The 21014-nt window shown below is 39.6% G+C and overlaps 1 non-coding gene across 1 annotated transcript; it reads left to right on the top strand.

Annotated features, from left to right (window-relative positions):
* Window positions 1-206: 206 nt before the first annotated feature.
* On the top strand, window positions 207-309 carry LOC138931303 (U6 spliceosomal RNA). Its single transcript, XR_011446545.1, has one exon. It is a non-coding gene; the product is annotated as a U6 spliceosomal RNA (small nuclear RNA).
* The last annotated feature ends 20705 nt before the right edge of the window (window positions 310-21014 follow it).

Below are 21014 nucleotides of genomic sequence, written 5' to 3'. Positions count from 1 at the left end.
GATGCAGGATATAGGATGTTTGGGGCTGGTGCACTGGGATGACCCAGAGGGATGGTATGGGGAGGGAGGTGGGAGGGGGTTCAGGATAGGGACACGTGTACCCCTGTGGCGGATTCATGCTGATGTATGGCAAAACCAATACAATATTATAAAGTAAATAGCCTCCAATTAAATAAATAAATTTAAATTAAAAAAATAGTGAGTGCGTGCTTCGGCAGCACATATACTAAAATTGGAATGATACAGAGAAGATTAGCATGGCCTCTACACAAGGATGACACGCAAATTCATGAAGTGTTCCATATTTTTAAACACAGTGAGGTACCATTTCACACCAGTCAGAATGGCTGCGATCCAAAAGTCTACAAGCAATAAATGCTGGAGAGGGTGTGGAGAAAAGGGAACCCTCTTACGCTCTTGGTGGGAATGCAAACTAGTACAACCATGTGGAAAACAGTGTGGGGATTCCTTAAAAAATTGCAAATAGAACTGCCTTATGACCCAGCAATCCCACTCCTGGGCATACACACCGAGGAAACCAGAATTGAAAGAGACACGTGTACCCCAATGTTCATCGCAGCACTGTTTATAATAGCCAGGACATGGAAGCAACCTAGATGTCCATCAGCAGATGAATGGGTAAGGAAGTTGTGGTACATACACACAATGGAGTATTACTCAGCCATTAAAAAGAATACATCTGAATCAGTTCTGATGAGATGGATGAAACTGGAGCCTATTATACAGAGTGAAGTAAGCCAGAAAGAAAAACACCAATACAGTATACAAATGCATATATATGGAATTTAGAAAGATGGTAACGATAACCCTGTATGCGAGACAGCAAAAGAGACACAGATGTATAGAACAGTGTTTTGGACTCTGTGGGATAGGGAGAGGGTGGGATGATTTGGGAGAATGGCATTGAAACATGTATACTATCATGTAAGAAACGAATCGCCAGTCTATGTTCGATACTGGATACAGGATGCTTGGGGCTGGTGCACGGGGATGATCCAGAGAGATGACATGGGGTGGGAGGTGGGAGACGGGTTCAGGATTGGGAACTCATGTACACCCATTGCTGACTCATGTCAATGTATGGCAAAACCAATACAGTATTGTAAAGCAAAATAAAGTAAAAATAAAAATTAAAAAAAATAAAAGCAAAAAAAATAGTGAAAAAACTGAAAATGTTACTCACTCAGCATGCCCAACTCTTTTGGGACCCCTGGACTGTAGCCCACCAGGCTCTTCTGTCCATGGAATTTTCCAGGCAAGAATACTGAAGTGGATAGCCACTTCATTCTCAAGGGGATCTTCCTGACCCAGGGATTGAACCCGGGTCTCCTGCATTACAGGCAGATTCTTTACTGTCTGAGCCACCAAGAAAGCCCCACTAGGTTTAATAATGGCCTCCCAAAAGATATGCGCAAGTCCTAACCTCCAAAACGCGTGAATGTGACCTTATTTGAAGAGAGAAATTTTGAAGATGTAGTTAAGTTAAAGATCTCAAGATGAAATCATGCTAAATTCATGGTAAACCTTAAATCCAACCTTAGGCATCCTTGTAAAAGAAAACCAGAGGGAGATTTGCAACACAGAGAAGACAACGTGAACACAGAGGCAGAGACTAGCGATGCATCTTCCTGCCAAGGATGGCCCGCAGCTGGCGGACGCTGGAGAGGGAAGGATGGAACACGTTCTCCCTCAAAGCCTGCAAAAGAAACCAACCTGCCTACACCTTGATTTCAGACCTCTGCCTTCCAGAATGTGAGAGAATTAATTTCTGTTGTTTTAAGCCATCAAGTTTGTGGTGATTCATTATGGCAGCCTCAGGAAACTAATACAACCATATTCTCTGCACCGTAAAACAAATCTCCATAAACTTAAGATTCAAATCGGACAAAGCATTTTCTCTTAACACAATGGAACTAAGTTAAGGATAAAATTATAAAGGTATTTGAAAAATATGCAAATATTTTGAAACAAAATAACACTTATAAATACTGTGTCAAAGAAGAAATCAAAAGGGGGCAACAGAAAATTTTTCAGCTTTATGGAGATATAATTAACAAATGAAATTGTGACATATTAAAAGTGTAGAACATGATAATTTAATACATGTACATTATGAAAGTATTCCCACCATTACATCCATTGCTTCACATATTAACTTGTTTCGTTTGGGTTGTGGTGGTTTTTTGTTTTTTTTTGTTTGTTTGTTTTCTTTTTTTTTGTGGTGAGAACATTTAAGTTCCACTCTCTTAGCAAATTTAAAGTATATAATACAGTATTATCAACTATAGTCACCATGCTATACATTAGATCCTCAGACCTCATTCATCTTATAACTGAACATTTGTACGCTTTTATCAGCCTCTCCCTATTTTTCCCACCCTGTAACCCCAGGAAATCACCATTCTACTTTCTTTCTGAGTTCAACTTTTTTTTTAGATCCCACATGTAAGTGATACATGCATAATGCTTTCCACGTTCACCTATGTTGTCAAAAAATAGCAGAATTTCCTTCTTTTTTAAGGCTGAATAATAGTTCATTGTGTATGTGTACACACGCACACACCACGCTTTCTTTGTCCATCTATCTGTTGATAGACACTTAGGTTGTTTCCATACCTTGGCTATTGTGAACAATGCTGCAATGAACATTGGCATACAGAGGAACTCTTTGAGAAAGTGATTTTGTTTCCTTTGGGTACATACCCAAAAGTAGGATTGTTAGATCATATGGTAGTTCTATTTTTCATTTATTGAGGAACCTCCATACTCTTCCATAGTGGCTGCACCAGTTTACATTTCCATCAGCAGTGTACAAATGTTCCCCTTTTTCCACAACCTCACCAGCATGCATTACCACTTGTATTTTTTTATTATTATTATTTTTTACTTTACAATATTGTATTGGTTTTGCCATCCATCAACATGAATCCACCAGAATTAAAAGAGACACGTGTACCTCTTGTATTTTTTAAATAATAGATGTCCTAACAGGTGTGAGGTGATAGCTTCTTGTGGTTTTGATTTGCATTCCCCTTATAATTAATGATGTTGTGCATCTTCAGGAAACCTACAGCTAACATCACACTGTGCAGAGGAAAGACTTCATGCTTTCTCATTGAGATCAGCAAGAAGGCAAGAATATCTGACCTCACTTCTATTCAACATTGTAATAGAGTTTCTAGCCCTGGCAATGTGGTAAGAAAAAGATAAAATACACTCACATTGTAAATAAATAAATCTATCCTTTCACATACAACATTATCATCTATAGAAAATCCTAAGAAATATACTAAAAGACTACAAAATAATTTAGCAAGTTGCAGGATAAAAGGTCAGTATTCAAAATCAAGTGCATTTCTATATGCTAACAATTAACAATTGATATTTGAAATTAAAATACCATTTATAATAGCATCACAATATATAAGATACTTAGGGATAAATTTGACAAAAGAAGTACAAGGCTTGCACACTGAAAATTACAAAATATTACTAAGAGCAATAAAAGACCTAAATAAACAGAAAGATACCCTGTGTTCACAGACTAGATGATTCAATATTCCTAAGATGCATAAATTGACAAGCCAATTCTAAAATTTATATGGAAGTGCAAAGGACATAGAATAGCCAAAATGTTTTTAAAAAGAATAAAGTTAGAGGACTTACACTATCTGATTCCAAGCTTTAATAATCAAGACCAGTGTGGTATCGGAGTAAAGAGCAGTAAAAAAGAAGAGAGTCAAGAACTAAGCTCATACATATAAGGCTAATTTATACCTTCAACAAAGGTATAAATGCAATTCAGTGAAAGAAAGAATAATATTTTCAATATCTGAATAGCCATATGCAAAAAAATTGAACTTTGACCATTACCTCACAACATGTACAAAACAAATGCAAGTTGGATCATAGACCTAAGTGTAAAACTGAAACCTACAAAAATATATTAAAGAAAGCTTAAAAGGAAATCTTAGTCACCTTTAGGTTGGCAATATTTCTTAACTAGGACTCAAAAACCATGGATATAAAAACACTGATATCTTGGACCTTATCAAAACTAGACATTTTTCTTCAAAAGAGAGACTATTGTAAAAATAAAAAGGCAAGCCACAGACTGAAAGGAAGATTTTTGCAAAGTATGTATCTAGTAAAGGACTTGTACCCAGAATATGTAAAGAACTCTGTAAACTCAATAATAATCACTCAAACAAACCAGCTTTTTGAATGGGCAAAAGATCTGAGCAGATACTTCATTAAAGAAAAATGGAAAGGTATGGCTACTTTGGAACAGTTTAGCAGTTTCTTATGAAGTTAAACATACACCTTCTATACAATCTAAACTTCCGATTGCTATATATTTACCCAAGATAAAAGAAAGCATTCAGGTCAGTTCAGTTCAGTTCAGTCACTCAGTTGTGTCCGACTCTTTGTGACCCCACGAATCGCAGCTCGCCAGGCCTCCCTGTCCATCACCAACTCCCGGAGTTTACCCAAACTCATGTCTACCGTGTCGGTGATGCCATCCAGCCTTCTCATCCTCTGTCGTCCCCTTCTCCTCCTGCCTCCAATCCCTGCCAGCATCAAAGTCTTTTCCAATGAGTCAACTCTTCGCATGAGGTGGCCAAAGTACTGGAGTTTCAGCTTCAGCATCAGTCCTTCCAATGAACACCCAGGACTGATCTCCTTTAGGATAGATTGATTGGATCTCCTTGCAGTCCAAGGGACTCTCAAGAGTCTTCTCCAACACCACAGTTCAAAAACATCAATTCTTCAGCGCTCAGCTTTCTTCACAGTCCAACTCTCACATCCATACATCCATACATGACTACTGGAAAAACCATAGCCTTGACTAGATGGACATTTGTTGGCAAAGTAATGTCTCTGCTTTTCAATATGCTATCTAGGTTGGTCATAACTTTCCCTCCAAGGAGTAAGTGTCTTTTAATTTCATGGCTGCAGTCACCATCTGCAGTGATTTTGGAGCCCCAAAAAATAAAGTCTGACACTGTTTCCCCATCTATTTGCCATGAAGTGATGGGACCGGATGCCATGATCTTAGTTTTCTGAATGTTGAGCTTTAAGCCAACTTTTTCACTCTCCTCTTTCACTTTCATCAAGAGGCTTTTTAGTTCCTCTTCACTTTCTGCCATAAGGGTGGTGTCATCTGCATATCTGAGGTTATTGATATTTCTCCTGGCAATCTTGATTCCAGCTTGCACTTCTTCCAGTCCAGCGTTTCTCATGATGTACTCTGCATATAAGTTAAATAAGCAGGATGACAATACACAGCCTTGACATACTCCTTTTCCTATTTGGAACCAGTCTGTTGTTCCATGTCCAGTTCTAACTGTTGCTTCCTGACTTGCATATAGGTTTCTCAAGAGGCAGGTCAGGTGGTCTGGTATTCCCATCTCTTTCAGAATTTTCCACAGTTTATTGTGATCCACACAGTCATATTTCCAGACAAAGATATGTACACAAATATGCATAGCAGCTTTATTTATAATAGACAAAAACTGGAAACAAACCAAATATCCATCACTGGGTGAATGGATAAAGAAATTGTGGTATATAAATACAATAGAATACTACTCAGCACTAAAAGGAATGATCTATCGACACACACACAACCGCAAGGAGGAATCTGAAACTAATTATGCTGAGTGAAAGAAGCCAGACCAAAAAAAAAAAAAGGAATACATATTGTATGATTCCATTTATATGAAATCTAGGAAGTACAAATGAATAGATTAGTATATTTTAGGATGTGGAATGTGAAAGAGAGGGAGCAGTGAAGAAAAACTCTAAGAATGAGGTCTGAGGAACCAGAAGGATGAAATTGCCAACATGATAAGAGAAAGATTGCAGGAGGAGCTGGTTTTAGGGGTAAGGTCAGGAATTCAGTTATGGTTTTGTTGAGTTTGAGAGTGCCTATTAGACATCTAAGTGGGGATGTTGTGTAGAAAGTTGGATGTGAGAGACTGGAGATAAGAGAGAACTGGGCTGGAGAAAATTTGGAAGCCCAGGGCTTTCAGGCATAACCACCAGTATGTATCACTCCATGAATGTTGCTGTGACTTTCTCACAGGTCTCCCTGTTTCCTTCCCTTAACCCTCCAATCCATCTTCCCTGCCCATGGCTGGCAGAATCCTTCTAAAGTGCAAAAATTGGCCATATAATGCCCCTGCTTAAAAAATAAAGGAGGAAACTAAGGAGGAGAGAAAAACATTTTCAGTGGCAGCATCCCAGTCCCCTGAGAGATAAAGTCTCATCTTCTTAATCCAGCACCCTAGGATTTTTGTGACATGTTCTTTGCCTCACCAACCTACCTATAACCTCATTTCTCCCCTCCACCTTTAATGCGGCGCCAGTGCCATCTGACCCAGCCTTCCCCAAATGGTACCAGCTCCTAGATCCTTCCTGCCTGGAATCTCTCTCTCCCTTCCTCCTCCGCCCATTTCCTCTTAAGCTCATTATATCTTCTCATCCTTCGAAACTTTCCTCAACATCTCAAAGTCCATCTATCCATAACCCCACATGTATATCTCTCACGGAAAGCTTATGTCTCACCCTCAGGGCTATGATCTTCAGGTTATTTCCCCTCCTCTTTTATAAACTATATGTATACAACTCAAGTTTCCAACAATACCAGTGAAATATATTTCTGAAAATTTGACATATTCATATAGTGGGATGCCATTCAGCTATAGAAAACGAACTCTTGTTTAGTTAACAGAATGAAGAATGAAGCATAATTAAATAAAAGAAGCATATACTGTATTATTTTTCAATTTATATAAAGAGAAAAACCAAACCATGCCCTTAGAAATCAAAATGGTCACTATCCTGAGGTAGAAGTGACTAGGAGGGGGCACAGATGCACCTCCTGGGGTGCTAGTCATGATCTGTTTCTTGACTCAGCATGTTTGTGAAAACTCATCAAGTTGTCCATAGTGTTTGTGCACTTTGGTATATTGTTAGACTTGAATAAAAACAAAACTAAACTAAGATGATTAACCATAATAAAAAGCGAGGAAGTAAATTGCATAAGATTCAGGGTGAGAGAACTATGATTGGTAAAAGTCACCAAGCGAGCTTCTAGGGTGTACAATGTTCTGTTTCTTAACCTGTGTGGTGTTTACACAGGTGTTTGAATTATAAATATTCTTAAAAAGTGGACATATGTTTTCTGAACTTTTCTGTGTGGGTAATATACTTTATCATTAAAATAGTTCTATAAGTGCATACATTTTTCAGGATATATTTTGTAAAGCAAATAGTACAAAATAAAAACAAAGTGCAATGGAGTATCTATAGTAATACTAGTTTTATGTAAGAAAGAAGCAGAAATGAAAGAAATACACTATGCATTTGTGCAAAAAAGAAATATAGTTAAGTGTAAATCAGAAGCTAGTGGGATTTATTACCTACATGGGATGAACAGGAATAGGATGAAAAGGATGGGAGGATGGAATGGGGTACATGAGATAGGAGAGTGACACCTCTGGGCATAAGTTATTTATGGCTTTGACTTTAAAAATCACGTTACCCTTCTACACTGTTGATAAGTCTGTAAACTGTTGCAGCCACTATGGAAAATAGTATGGAGGCTCCTTAAAAAACTAAAAATATAACTATAATACCATATGATTCTGCAATCCCATTCCTGGGCATATATCTAAAAGAAATGAAAAATCTAATTCAAAAATGCACCCCAATGTTCATAGCAGCACAGTTTGCAATAGTTAAGAAATGGAAGCAACCTAAATGTCCATAGACAGATGAATGGACAAAGAAGAAGTGGTATACATATTCAACAGCATACTACTCAGTAGTAAAAAAGAATTAAAAGTGCCATTTGCAGCAACACTGATGGACCTAGAGGTAATCATACTAAGTACAGTAAGTCAGCCATGCACGTGTGCTCAGTCATTCAGTTGTGTTTGACTCTTTGCGACCCCATGGACTGTAGCCTGCCAGCCTCCTCTGTCCACAGGGTTCTCCAGGCAAGAATACTGGAGTGGGTGGCCATTTCCTCCTCCAGAGGATCTTCCTGAACCAAGAATCGAACTCATGTGTCCCGCATCTCCTGCATTGGCAGGCAGATTCTTTACCACTGAGCCACCTGGGTAGCCCAAAGTAAGTCAGACACAGAAAGACAAATATCTTGTGATATCACTAATATGTACAATTTTTTAAATGACACAAATGAACTTATTTACAAAAAATAGATACACACTATTATATAGAAAATAGAGAAACAACAATGACCTACCATATAGTACAGGGAATTGTATTCAATATGTTGCTGTTGTTCAGCCACTAAGTTGTGTCCGACTCAGAGCGACCCCATGGACTGCAGCACACCAGGCTTCCCTGTCCTTCACCATCTCCTGGGGTTTGCTCAAACTCATAGCCATTGAGTTGGTGAGATCCAACCATCTCATCCTCTCTTGCGCCCTTCTCCTGCCCTCAATCTTTCCCAGCATCAGGGTCTTTTCCAATGAGTCAGCTCTTCACATCAGGTAGCCAAAGTATTAGAGCTTCAGCTTCAGCATCAGTCCTTCCAATGAACATTCAGGGTTGATTTCCTTAAAGATTGAGTGGTTTGATTGCCTTGCTGTCCGAGGGACTCTCAAGAGTCTTCTCCAGCACCGCAATTCAAAAGCATCGATTCTTTGGCACTCAACCTTGTTTATGGTCCAACTCTTACATCTGTACATGGCTACTGGAAAAAACATAGCTTTGACTAGACTGATCTTTGTTAGCAAAGTGATGTCTCTGATTTTTAACATGCTGTCTAGGTTTGTCATAGCTTTCCTTCCAAGGGCAAGCGTCTTTTAATCTCATGGCTGTAGTCACCATCCACAGTGATTCTGGAGCCCAAGAAAATGAAATTTGTCACTGTTTCCACTATTTCCCCATTTATTTGCCATGAAGTGATGAGACCAGATGTCATGATCTTAGTTTTTTTGAATATTGAGTTTTAAGCCAGCTTTTTCACTCTCCTCTTTCTCATCAAGAGACCCTTTAATAGAAAAGAATCTGAAAAATAATAGGTATATGTATATATGTATAACTGAATCACTTTGCATACACCTGAAACTAATACATTATAAATTGACTGTACTTCAATTTTTTAAAATTATATTGATGTTCTACTTAATCAACAAAGAAAAGGGAGAAACAAAATGAAATACAAACAGAAACAAATAAGTCTATTTCAAATGAATAATGAAACTACACCAAACGGGGGAAACAAAAAAAAAAACCTGTAAACAAATATTAAGCACTAGTTAGCAGCTTTATTTTTCACAGTAGTGACTTGGCAGTTCTAAAACAACTATATGCATATCCTAGGATTGAACAAATAAGTAAAAATATTGTGAATATTGAGAACCAGATTTCTCACTGTATAAGAAAGGAGTTAGAAATATGGAAAGGGGGTACAGCTAGAATGAATCTTGTGGTTTGAAATTAGAATTGGAGTGCCAATATGAATTAATGATCTTAAGATGAATCAGAGATTACATAGATAGATAGATATAGACATATGGTTGATAGACAGATGATAGATAATGTGTGTATGTGTGTTTAGGAATATATACATACACACCAGCTCTGTCCACTGAGATGGACTGTAAGCAATGACTCCTAGTTGCAACAATGGGCACACTTCATGCCCATATTTTGGTATCTCTTCCAAAAGGAACCAAGACTAGTTTCTTGAGGAAATGGCTGATTCCAGAGCTGGGGCAGAACAAGTATAAGATGAGCCTGGAATGTTCAAAGGATAATGGATATATCAAAAGGACGCAAAAGCAAGCTTGAAAGGATTCTCCTTGTCAAATTCTGGAACAATTTGGGCATCAAAACAAATAATGAATGTAGCAGTTTATAATGCATTGAATAAAATAAGAATCCACAAATCCATATGACAACACTAAATGAATGAACAAAGAAGGAAGAAAGGAAGGAAAAGAGAGAGAGCTCTTCCTTATTGTAGAATATGAACTAACAAATGTAGAAGGAATAATAATAGAATTAGAAAATCACCATTTGGCAGTCACCGTAGGAATAATTGTTTCAGCCAAGTACAGTGGGATCTGAGTGTGAGGGAAAAACATGGCTTGTTATTCCATATACTTCTGTGTTGTGTGTCTCACAGTGTGCATGTTCCCATGCATCACTTGTATAATTAAAAATATGTTTATTCTTTTGACATGCTGAGGGACATGTGTTTGTCACTGTCAGTGCTTGCTGCAAGATACTGGGACACAAATAAGTAGCACTGAGGCAGCACCCAGGAGCACTGTCTCCTGAAAGAGAGATAAGAGCAGCAGGTCTAATTAACTGTAATACTGAAAAAAATACACTAGAACATGGTGGTATCACTCTTGCCTGAGTACCTCAGCACTGTGCTGAGATTAGAACAAGCACCCAGTAGAAACTTGCATAAGGTGTAAAACAGCATATCCAATCGCTATCTTTGCAGAAGAAAGTGGGGAATGCAAAGTATGATATATAGGTATATATAAATATACATATATAAGCATATAGGTAGATATTAATACTTATATTTTCAAAGAGCAACACTGCAAGGATAAACCAAAAAATCATTTTTTAAAAGTGACCTATGATGGGCAGGGCATAACAGGGTGCAGGGACAGGATGGAAGTTATATAGTTTAGACTATATATTGAAAACATAAAAATGTTTTACATATTCAAAAATTGAAATTTGATTAAAATTTACTCCCTAAAAATTGAAAACAAATGGAACTGAAAAAATCTCACTATATAACATTCATGACATAGCTTCCAAAGACAATATATTATTTCCAACAACTTTGGAACACCGTGTTTTGAATGTATGCCCTTAACAGAATACATTCCAAGGACATATAGAGCTGCTAAGAAAGTTTAGACTTCTTTCAGGAATCTAAATACTGGTAGAAATACTGGTTTTGTTACTTTACTGCAAAGAAGCCATTATATAAATGTTGTTCAGAACCAAGATCTTCCACCTAAAAGTGCCAATTTTGAAGTGCAAAATTTTAAAATTGCATAAACACCTTGGAATATTCACTTTGAATTGGAAATATCAGTATGATCCAATAGGGCATCAACTCTTTGCTCTAAAATTAGTATTCCTTAATGACAGAATTACATCTTTATGTTATCTTTCCTCTATTAACTGTATTTTGTGCAATCCAATAGCCTGAGTTAATGAAGGATACTTTTCACTTATATAAAAGTGCCAGTTAATAAATATAGAAAAGTGACAGAATTTTTTTAAAATGGCCACTCTGAAAATCTTAATAAAATAACTGAACCAGGCAACTATCATCAATGTGTGTGCTCAGTCATGTCCGACTCTTTTCTCCCCCATGGACTGTAGCCCTCTAGGCTCCTCTGTCCATGGGATTCTCCAGACAAGAATATTGGAGTGAATTGCCATTTCCTACTCCAGGGTATCTTCCTGACCCAGGAAGATATGAACCCATATCTCTTGCATCTCCTGCATTGGCAGGTGGACTCTTAACCACTGCATCACCTGGGAAGAGCAATAGATGAAATCATTAAATGAAAGGTTGATGGGGAAATTTCCTAGGGAGGTATCAGGCTATTACCACCTTAACTCACTTGATGAATCTTAACATCATTAAAAGCAGAACCACCATATATTATATGCCTCCTGGTATGAAATAGGAATCTCACATCACCACCTATGAAGTGTTCTTAATAACCTGAATGCAACAGAGTCCTCAGAGCTAAGACCATCTCCAGGAATAATGGGAAGTAGATAACATGTTAAATGACTCCACAAGGGAGCAAAAAGACAAATTCAGAAGATGAGTCCTTCTACAGGAGTGATTCCCAACCTCCAGGCTGTGGCTCGTACCTCCTGTCAGATCAGCGGCAACATTAGATTAGAAATAAAGTGCACAGTAAATGTAATGCATAAATCATCCTAAAACCACCACCCCCTCACATTCCAGGAAAAAATTGTCTTCCACAAAACTGGTCTCTGGTGCCAAAAAGGCTGGGGATCCTTTTGTTGTGCTACAGCACAACTGCAATAAGTCAAGGGCATGACACAAAAAGTGCAAAGAGAGATTAAGAGGCAAAGTGCTCCAGATTAAGGGACACTAAAGAACCATATCAAACAGTGCACTGTGCTCTGAATAGAACAAGCCTACTGAAAAAGACATTTGATTATAAAGATAATTGGGTAATTGCGGGCTTGCTTATTGTTAGACATTCCAAGGAATTATTGCTATGCTTAAGTGTAATAATGGAATAATGATTTATTAAATTATCTCCTTTTTTAGAAATGCATACTGAAGTATCAGTCAATTCAGTTCAGTTCAGTCGCTCAGTCATGTCCGACTCTTTGCAACCCCATGAATCGCAGCACACCAGGCCTCCCGGATGTCCATCACCAACTCCCGGAATTCACTCAGATTCACGTCCATCGAGTCAGTGATGCCATCCAGCCATCTCATCCTCTGTCGTCCCCTTCTCGTCTTGCCCCCAATCCCTCCCAGCATCAGAGTCTTTTCCAATGAGTCAATTCTTCACATGAGGTGGCCAAAGTACTGGAGTTTCAGCTTTAGCATCATTCCTTCCAAAGAACACCCAGGGCTGATCTCCTTCAGAATGGACTGGTTGGATCTCCTTGCAGTCCAAGGGACTCTCAAGAGTCTTCTCCAACACCACAGTTCAAAAGCATCATATATATGGGTACAATTCAATGCCTGAGATTTGCTTTCAAATATTCCAACAAAAGAAAAAAATGGAATAGATTAAACATATATGGTAGAATATTATTCATTATCCAGTCATGATCGCATGTGTGTTTATGCTACTACTCCTTGTGTTTGAAATGTTCATAACAAAAAAGGTAAAGTTTGTCGAGAAGATGAAAGTGGGCCCTAAGAAAAATTCTAGAATAAGTTGGAAAGAAGTATTTTTATTCACGCCAGGGGAAAAAGACTTATTTAGGTTCAGTGACTAGGACAGTTAAGCATGGGTGCAAAATGTACCAAATCATTCCCAATTGTTTAGACGCCAAGTAGAACATTCTTTATGACAAGTATGTGATTTATTATTTTTTAAAAGGCTGTGGAAAATTCTTAGAGAAATGGGAATACCAGACTACCTTGCCTGTTTTCTAAGAAACCTGTATGCCAGTCAAGAAGCAACAGTTGGGGGCGGGGGCGGTCCTAAGATGACAAAGGAATAGGACGGGGAGACCACTTTCTCCCCCACAAATTCATCAAAAGAACATTTAAATGCTAAGTAAATTCCACAAAACAACTTCTGAATGCCAGCAGAGGACATCAGGCACCCAGAAAAGCAGCCCATTGTCTTCGAAAGGAGGTAGGAAAAAATATAAAAGACAAAAAAAGAGACAAAAAAGGTAGGGATGGAGCTCCGTCCCAGGAAGGGAGTCTTAAAAAGAGGGAAGTTTCCAAACACCAGGAAACACTCTCACTGCCGAGTCTGTGGCAAGCCTTGAAGCACAGAGGACAACATAACAGGGAGGAAAAATAAATAATTAATTAAAACCCACAGGTTACAAGCCCAATAGTAACTCCCCCAGTGGAGAAGCAGCGCAGACGCCTGCACCCACCACTAGCAACCGGGGGCTGGGCAGGGAGGCATGGGCTGCATTGCTTAGAGTAAGGATCTGGCCTGAATGCCCCAAGGGCAATCTGAGCGAGCTAACTTGGGCTAGCAAACCAGACTGTGGGATAGCTACAACGCGAAAAGCCCTAAGACACCGCCAGGCCCGGGCACAGAACAAAGGACTGAACAGAACTAGCCGGCTGCAGACCATCCCCCTCCAATGACAGGCAGCCAGAGCCGGAAGGGGGCAATTGCAGCCCCAGAGAGACATTATCTACAAAACTGTAAGCAGGCTTCTTTGCTAACTAAGACTTCTTTCGGTTCTGGACGGTCAACATCCACCTGAGAAGGTGCGCCGGTTGTACACCCAGAAAACCGAGCGGCAGGGACGGGGGAGGCGATAAGTTGCAGCGACCACGCTCACCAAACACCTCATCACCTGAGCTGCTCAGACCTAGGAAGGGCACAAGACTACCCGAGTGCGTGAACTTGAGCGGCTTAGACCTGGGAAGTGCATGCAGCCCAGGGCTGGCCTCGAACGGTTCCCGGCGGAGCAACCTAGAGCCTGAGCAGTGTGGGCAGGGAGGGTATACACTCCGTGAGCGGGGGCAGGCCCAGTGTGGCTGAGACACTGCGAGCACACGCCAGTGTTATTTGTTTGCAGTGTCCCTCCCTCCCCACAGCGCGACTGAACAAATGAGCCTAAAAAAAGTGTCCACCACCGCCCCCTACGTGTCAGGGTGGAAATCAGACACTGAAGAGACCAGCAAACAGAAGAAGCTAAAACAGAGGGAACCGCCTTGGAAGCGACAGGTGGAATAGATTAAAACCCTGTCATTAATACCAACTACATAGGAAGGGGCCTATAGATCTTGAGAAATATAAGCCGGACCAAGGAACTATCCGAAAATGAACTGACCCCACAATACCCACAACACCACCAGAGAAAGTCCTAGATATATTTTTACTATTTTTACAATCATTCTTTTTTTAATTTTTTTTTAATTTTTAAGTCCTCTATTACTTCTTTAATTTTCACTCTTATAACCTACTATTACTTTGCAAAAAAAGACCATTTTTTAAAAGCAAACTTCATATATATATATATTATAATTTTCCTGACTTTGTTTTTTTTTTCTTTCTTTTTTTTTCTTCTTTTCTTTAATAGTATATTTTTGAAATTCCAAACTCTACACTAGATTTTTAATCTTTGCTCCTTGGTATTTGTTATCAATTTTGTACCTTTAAGAACCCAATCTTCAGTACCCATTTTTACTTGGGAGTGAGATTACTGGCTTGACTGCTATCTCCCCCTTTGGACTCTCCTTTTTCTCCACCAGGTCGCCTCTGTCTCCTCCCTACCCTCTCTCTTCTCTACCCAACTCTGTGAATCTCTGTGTGTTCCAGACAGTGGAGAACATTTAGGAAACTGATTACTGGCTGGATCTGTCTCTCCTTTTGATTCCCTCCTTTTATCCTCTTGGTCACCTCTGTCTCCTTCCTCCCTCTTCTCTTCTTTGTATAACTCCGTGAACATCTCTGAGCAGTCCAGTTGTGGAGTGCACATAAGGAAGTGATAACTGGCTAGCTTGCTCTCTCCTCTATTGATTCCAACTCATCTCATTCGGGTCACCTCTAACTCCTTCCTCCCTCTTCTCTTCTCCATGTAACTCTGTGAACCTCTCTGGGTGTCCCTTACTGTGGAGAAACTTTTCATCTTTAACCTAGATCTTTTATCAACGGTGTTATATAGAAGGAGAAGTCTTGAGACTACTGTAAAAATGAGACTGAAAACAAGAAGCAGGAGGCTTAAGTCCAAACCCTGAGAACACCAGAGAACTCCTGACTCCAGGGAACATTAATTAACAGGAGCTCATCAAATGCCTCCATGCCTACACTGAAACCAAGCACCACCCAAGGGCCAACAAGCTCCAGAGCAAGACATACCATGCAAATTCTCCAGCAACACAGGAACACAGCCCTGAGCTCCAATATTCAGGCTGCCCAAATTTACTCCAAAACCACTGACATCTCATAACTCATTACTGGACACTTCATTGCACTCCAGAGAGGAAATCCAGCTCCACCCACCAGAACACCGACACAAGCTTCCCTAACCAAGAAACCTTGACAAGCCACCTGTACAACCCCACCCACAGCGAGGAAACTCCACAATAAAGAGAACTCCACAAACTGCCAGAATACAGAAATTATACCCCAAACTCAGCAATATAAACAAGATGAAGAGACAGAGGAATACCCAGCAGGTAAAGAAACAGGATAAATGCCCACCAAGCCAAACAAAAGAGGAAGAGATAGGGAATCCACCTGATAAAGAATTCCGAGTAATGATAGTGAAAATGATCCAAAACCTTGAAATCAAAATGGAATCACAGATAAATAGCCTGGAGACAAGGATTGAGAAGATGCAAGAAAGGTTTGACAAGGACCTAGAAGAAATAAAAAAGAGTCAATATATAATGAATAATGCACAAATGAGATCAAAAACACTCTGGAGGCAGCAAATAGTAGAATAATGGATGCAGAAGATAGGTTTAGTGAGGTAGACGATAGAATGGGAGAAATAAATGAATCAGAGAGGAAACAAGAAAAACGAATTAAAAGAAATGAGGACAATCTCAGAGACCTCCAGGACAGTATTAAATGCCTCAACATTCGAATCATAGGAGTCCCAGAAGAAGACAAAAAGAAAGACCACGAGAAAATCCTTGAGGAGATAATAGTTGAAAACTTCCCTAAAATGGGGAAGGAAATAATCACCCAAAGTCCAAGAAACCCAGAGAGTCCCAAACAGGATAAACCCAAGGTGAAACACCCCAAGACACATATTAATCAATTTAACAAAGATCAAACACAAAGAATAAATATTAAAAGCAGCAAGGCAAAAACAACAAATAACACACAAGGGGATTCCCATGAGGATAACAGCTGATCTTTCAATAGAAACTCTTCAGGCCAGGACGGAATGGCAAGACATACTTAAAGTGATGAAAGAAAATAACCTACAGCCCAGATGACTGTACCCAGCAAGGATCTCCTTCAAATATAAAGGAGAAATCAAAAGCTTTACAGACAAGCAAAAGCTGAGAGAATTCAGCACCACCAAACCAGCTCTCCAACAAATGCTAAAGGATATTCTCTAGACAGGAAACACAAAAAGGGTGTATAAACCCGAACCCAAAACAATAAAGTAAATGGCAACGGGATCATCCTTATCCATAATTACCTTAAACGTAAATGGGTTGAATGCCCCAACCAAAAGACAAAGACTGGCTGAATGGATACAAAAACAAGACCCCTATATATGTTGTCTACAAGAGACCCACCTCAAAACAGGGGACACATACAGACTGAAAGTGAAGGGCTGGAAAAAGATTTTCCATGCAAATAGAGACCAAAAGAAAGCAGGGGTAGCAATACTCATTTCAGATAAAATAGACTTTAAAACAAAGGCTGTGAAAAGAGACAAAGAAGGACACTACATAATGATCAAAGGATCAATCCAAGAAGAATATATAACAATTATAAATATGTATGCACCCAACATAGGAGCACCACAATATGTAAGACAAATGCTAACAAGTATGAAAGGGGAAATTAACAATAACACAATAATAGTGGGAGACTTTAATACCCCAATCACACCTATGGATAGATCAACTAAACAGAAAATTAACAAGGAAACACAAACTTTAAATGATACAATAGACCAGTTAGACCTAATTGATGTCTATAGGACATTTCACCCCAAAACAATGAATTTCACCTCTTTCTCAAGTGCACATGGAACCTTCTCCAGGATAGATCACATCCTGGGCCATAAATCTAGCCTTGGTAAATTCAAAAAAATTGAAATCATTCCAAACATCTTTTCTGACCACAATGCAATAAGATTAGATCTCAATTACAGGAGAAAAACTATTAAAAATTCCAACATATGGAGGCTGAACAACACATGCTGAAGAATCAACACAACAAGAAATCAAAAAAGAAATCAAAATATGCATAGAAATGAATGAAAATGAAAACACAACAACCCAAAACCTGTGGGACACTGTAAAAGCAGTGCTAAGGGGAAAGTTCATAGCAATACAGGCATACCTCAAGAAACAAGAAAAAAGTCAACTAAATAACCTAACTCTACACCTAAAGCAACAGAAAAGGAAGAAATGAAGAACCCTAGGGTTAGTAGAAGGAAAGAAATCATAAAAATAAGGGCAGAAATAAATGCAAAGGAAACGAAGCCATAGCAAAAATCAACAAAGCCAAAAGCTGGTTCTTTGAAACAATAAATAAAATTGACAAATCATTAGCCAGACTCATCAAGAAACAAAGGGAGAAAAATCAAATCAATAAAATTAGAAATGAAAATGGAGAGATCACAACAGACAACACAGAAATACAAAGGATCATAAGAGACTACTATCAGCAACTATATGCCAATAAAATGGACAATGTGGAAGAAATGGACAAATTCTTAGAAAAGTACAACTTTCCGGACTTCCCTGGTGGCTCAGATGGTAAAGTGTCTGGCCACAATTCGGGAGACCTGGGTTCGATCCCTGGGTCGGGAAGATCCCCTGGAGAAGGAAATGGCAACCCACTCCAGTATTTTATAAAAAAAAAAAGAAAAGAAAAGTACAACTTTCCAAAACTGAACCAAGAAGAAATAAAAAATCTTAACAGACCCATCACAAGCACAGAAATTGAAACTGTAATCAGAAATCTTCCAGCAAAAAAAAGCCCAGGTCCAGACGGCTTCACAGCTGAATTCTACCAAAACTTTTGAGGAGAGCTAACACCTATCCTACTCAAACTCTTCCAGAAAATTGCAGACATTAGAGATGTGCTGCTTTGAAGTGTGTTCTCAAGTCACTTACGAAAGCCCTGTGGGTCCAGTGTTTGCTGAGAACTGGGTTTCCCTTCTGTCAGGAGCTCACAACTGAAAACACAGGAAATAACATCCAACAGTCGAAGTCATGGACAAGCCCCCTCATCCTTCGTAGCACTGAGTGGGGCGCACATCAATAAGAAACAGCTCTAAGTCCCAGGGGGCGCTAGTGGTAAAGAACCTGCCTGCCAGTGCAGAAGGCGTAAGAGGTGTGTGTTCAATCACTGGGTCAGGAAGAGAAAAGAGAACCCTCTTACACTCTTGGTGGGAATGCAAACTAGTACAGCCACTATGGAGAACAGTGTGGAGATTCCTTAAAAAACTGGAAATAGAACTGCCTTATGACCCAGCAATCCCACTCCTGGGCATACACACCAAGGAAACCAGAATTGAAAGAGACACGTGTACCCCAATGTTCATCACAGCACTGTTTATAATCGCCAGGACATGGAAGCAACCTAGATGTCCATCAGCAGATGAATGGATAAGAAAGCTGTGGTACATATACACAATGGAGTATTACTCAGCCATTAAAAAGAATACTTTTGAATCAGTTCTAATGAGGTGGATGAAACAAGCCTATTATACAGAGTGAAGTGAGCCAGAAAGAAAAACACCAATACAGTATACTAACGCATATATATGGAATTTAGAAAGATGGTTACGATAACCCTGTATGCGAGACAGCAAAAGAGACACAGATGTATAGAACAGTCTTTTGGACTCTGTGGGAGAGGGAGAGGATGGATAATTTGGGAGAATGGCATTGAAACATGTATAATATCATATATGAAATGAATTGACAGTCCAGGTTCGATGCATGATACTGGATGCTTGGGGCTGGTGCACTGGGATGACCCAGAGGGATGGTACAGGGAGGGAGGTGGGAGGAGGGTTCAGGATGGGGAACATGTGTATACCTGTGGCAGATTCATGTTGACATATGGCAAAACCAGTACAATATTGTAAAGTAATTAACTTCCAATTAAAATAAATAAATTTATATTTTTTAAAGAAATAAAAGGTTAAAAAAAAATAGAAGCAACAGTTAGAACCAGACATGGAACAACAGACTGGTTCAAAACTGGGAAGGGAGTAGACTGCTGATTTAAGATGGTGGAGTAGAAGGGCTTGTGTTCATCTCATCCTATGAGAGCACCAAAATCACAATTAGCTGCTGAACAACCATCAGGAGAATGGTGGAATCCACCAAAAAAGATACCACAAATCCAAAGACAAAGAAGAAGCTGCAGTGAGACACAATTGTGATAAAACCAAATCTCATACCCACGGGGTGGGTGACCCACAAACTAGAGAACAGTAATACCAAAGAAGTTCTCCCACTGCTGTGAAGATTCTGAATGCCACGTCAGGCTTCCCAGCCTGGGGATTCGACAAAGGGACTGGGACTCTTCAGGGAATCTGACCTTGAAGGCCAGCAGGATTTGATTATAGGACTTCCACAGGACTGGGGGAACCAGAGACTGTTGCAGGGCACAAACAAAATCTTGCATGTATCAAAACCCAGAGAAAAGGAGTAGTGACCACACAGGAGACTGAACCAAAACTCCATGCTAGTGTTGGAGGGTCTCCTGTTGAGGCGTGGGTTGGCAGAGGCTCACCACAGGGAGGGGGCACTGGCAGCAGCAGTCCTGGAAGGTCCCCCCTGGCATAAGCCCTCTTGGAGGTCACCATTAACCCTGGGATCAGTTCAGTTCAGTCACTCAGTCATGTCTGACTCTTTGCAACCCCATGGACTGCAGCACGCCAGGCTTCCCTGTCCTTGACCAACTCCCAGAGCTTGCTCAAACTCATGTCCATCGAGTCAATCCTAAGAAAAATCAACCCTGAATATTCATTCGAAGGACTGATGCTGAAGCTGAAGCTCCAATACTTGGGCCACCTGATGCGAAGAGCTGACTCATTGCAAAAGACCCTGGTGCTGGGAAAGATTGAGGGCAGGAGGAGAAGGGGGCAACAGAGGATGAAATGGTTGGATGGCATCACCTACTCATTGGACATGAGTTTGAACAAACTCTGGGAGATAATGAAGGACAAAATGCCTGGCATGCTACAGTCCATGGGGTCACAAAGAGTCATATACAACTTAGTGCCTGAACAACAACAACAGGAGCTTCTAGATATTGTTAATGTTCTATTCAGCTGAGCATTGATAAGTTACATGAGTGTTCACTTTATAACTGTTAATACATCTAATGCACATTTCTATATGTATATTACATTTCACACTTTAAAATGTTAAATTTTTAAAATCACGATTGAATGGTGAAACATAGCACTCTTTCTCCCAATTCAAGGTAACCTGGACTTGTTAAGCAGGCCACAGCAATCCACTAAGGTGCTTTTGCCCATCTGGAAGTGGAGTACTGTTATTCCAGAGAAAGGAATGGGAGGAAATCAGGAACTTGTAAAATCCTCACAAATGT

This window comes from Ovis canadensis, chromosome X (genome assembly GCF_042477335.2).
Source record: "Ovis canadensis isolate MfBH-ARS-UI-01 breed Bighorn chromosome X, ARS-UI_OviCan_v2, whole genome shotgun sequence".
Classification (NCBI taxonomy): domain Eukaryota; kingdom Metazoa; phylum Chordata; class Mammalia; order Artiodactyla; family Bovidae; genus Ovis; species Ovis canadensis.
The sequence above is the reverse complement of the archived record's forward strand: the minus strand, read 5'-3'. Positions and strand labels throughout refer to the sequence as shown.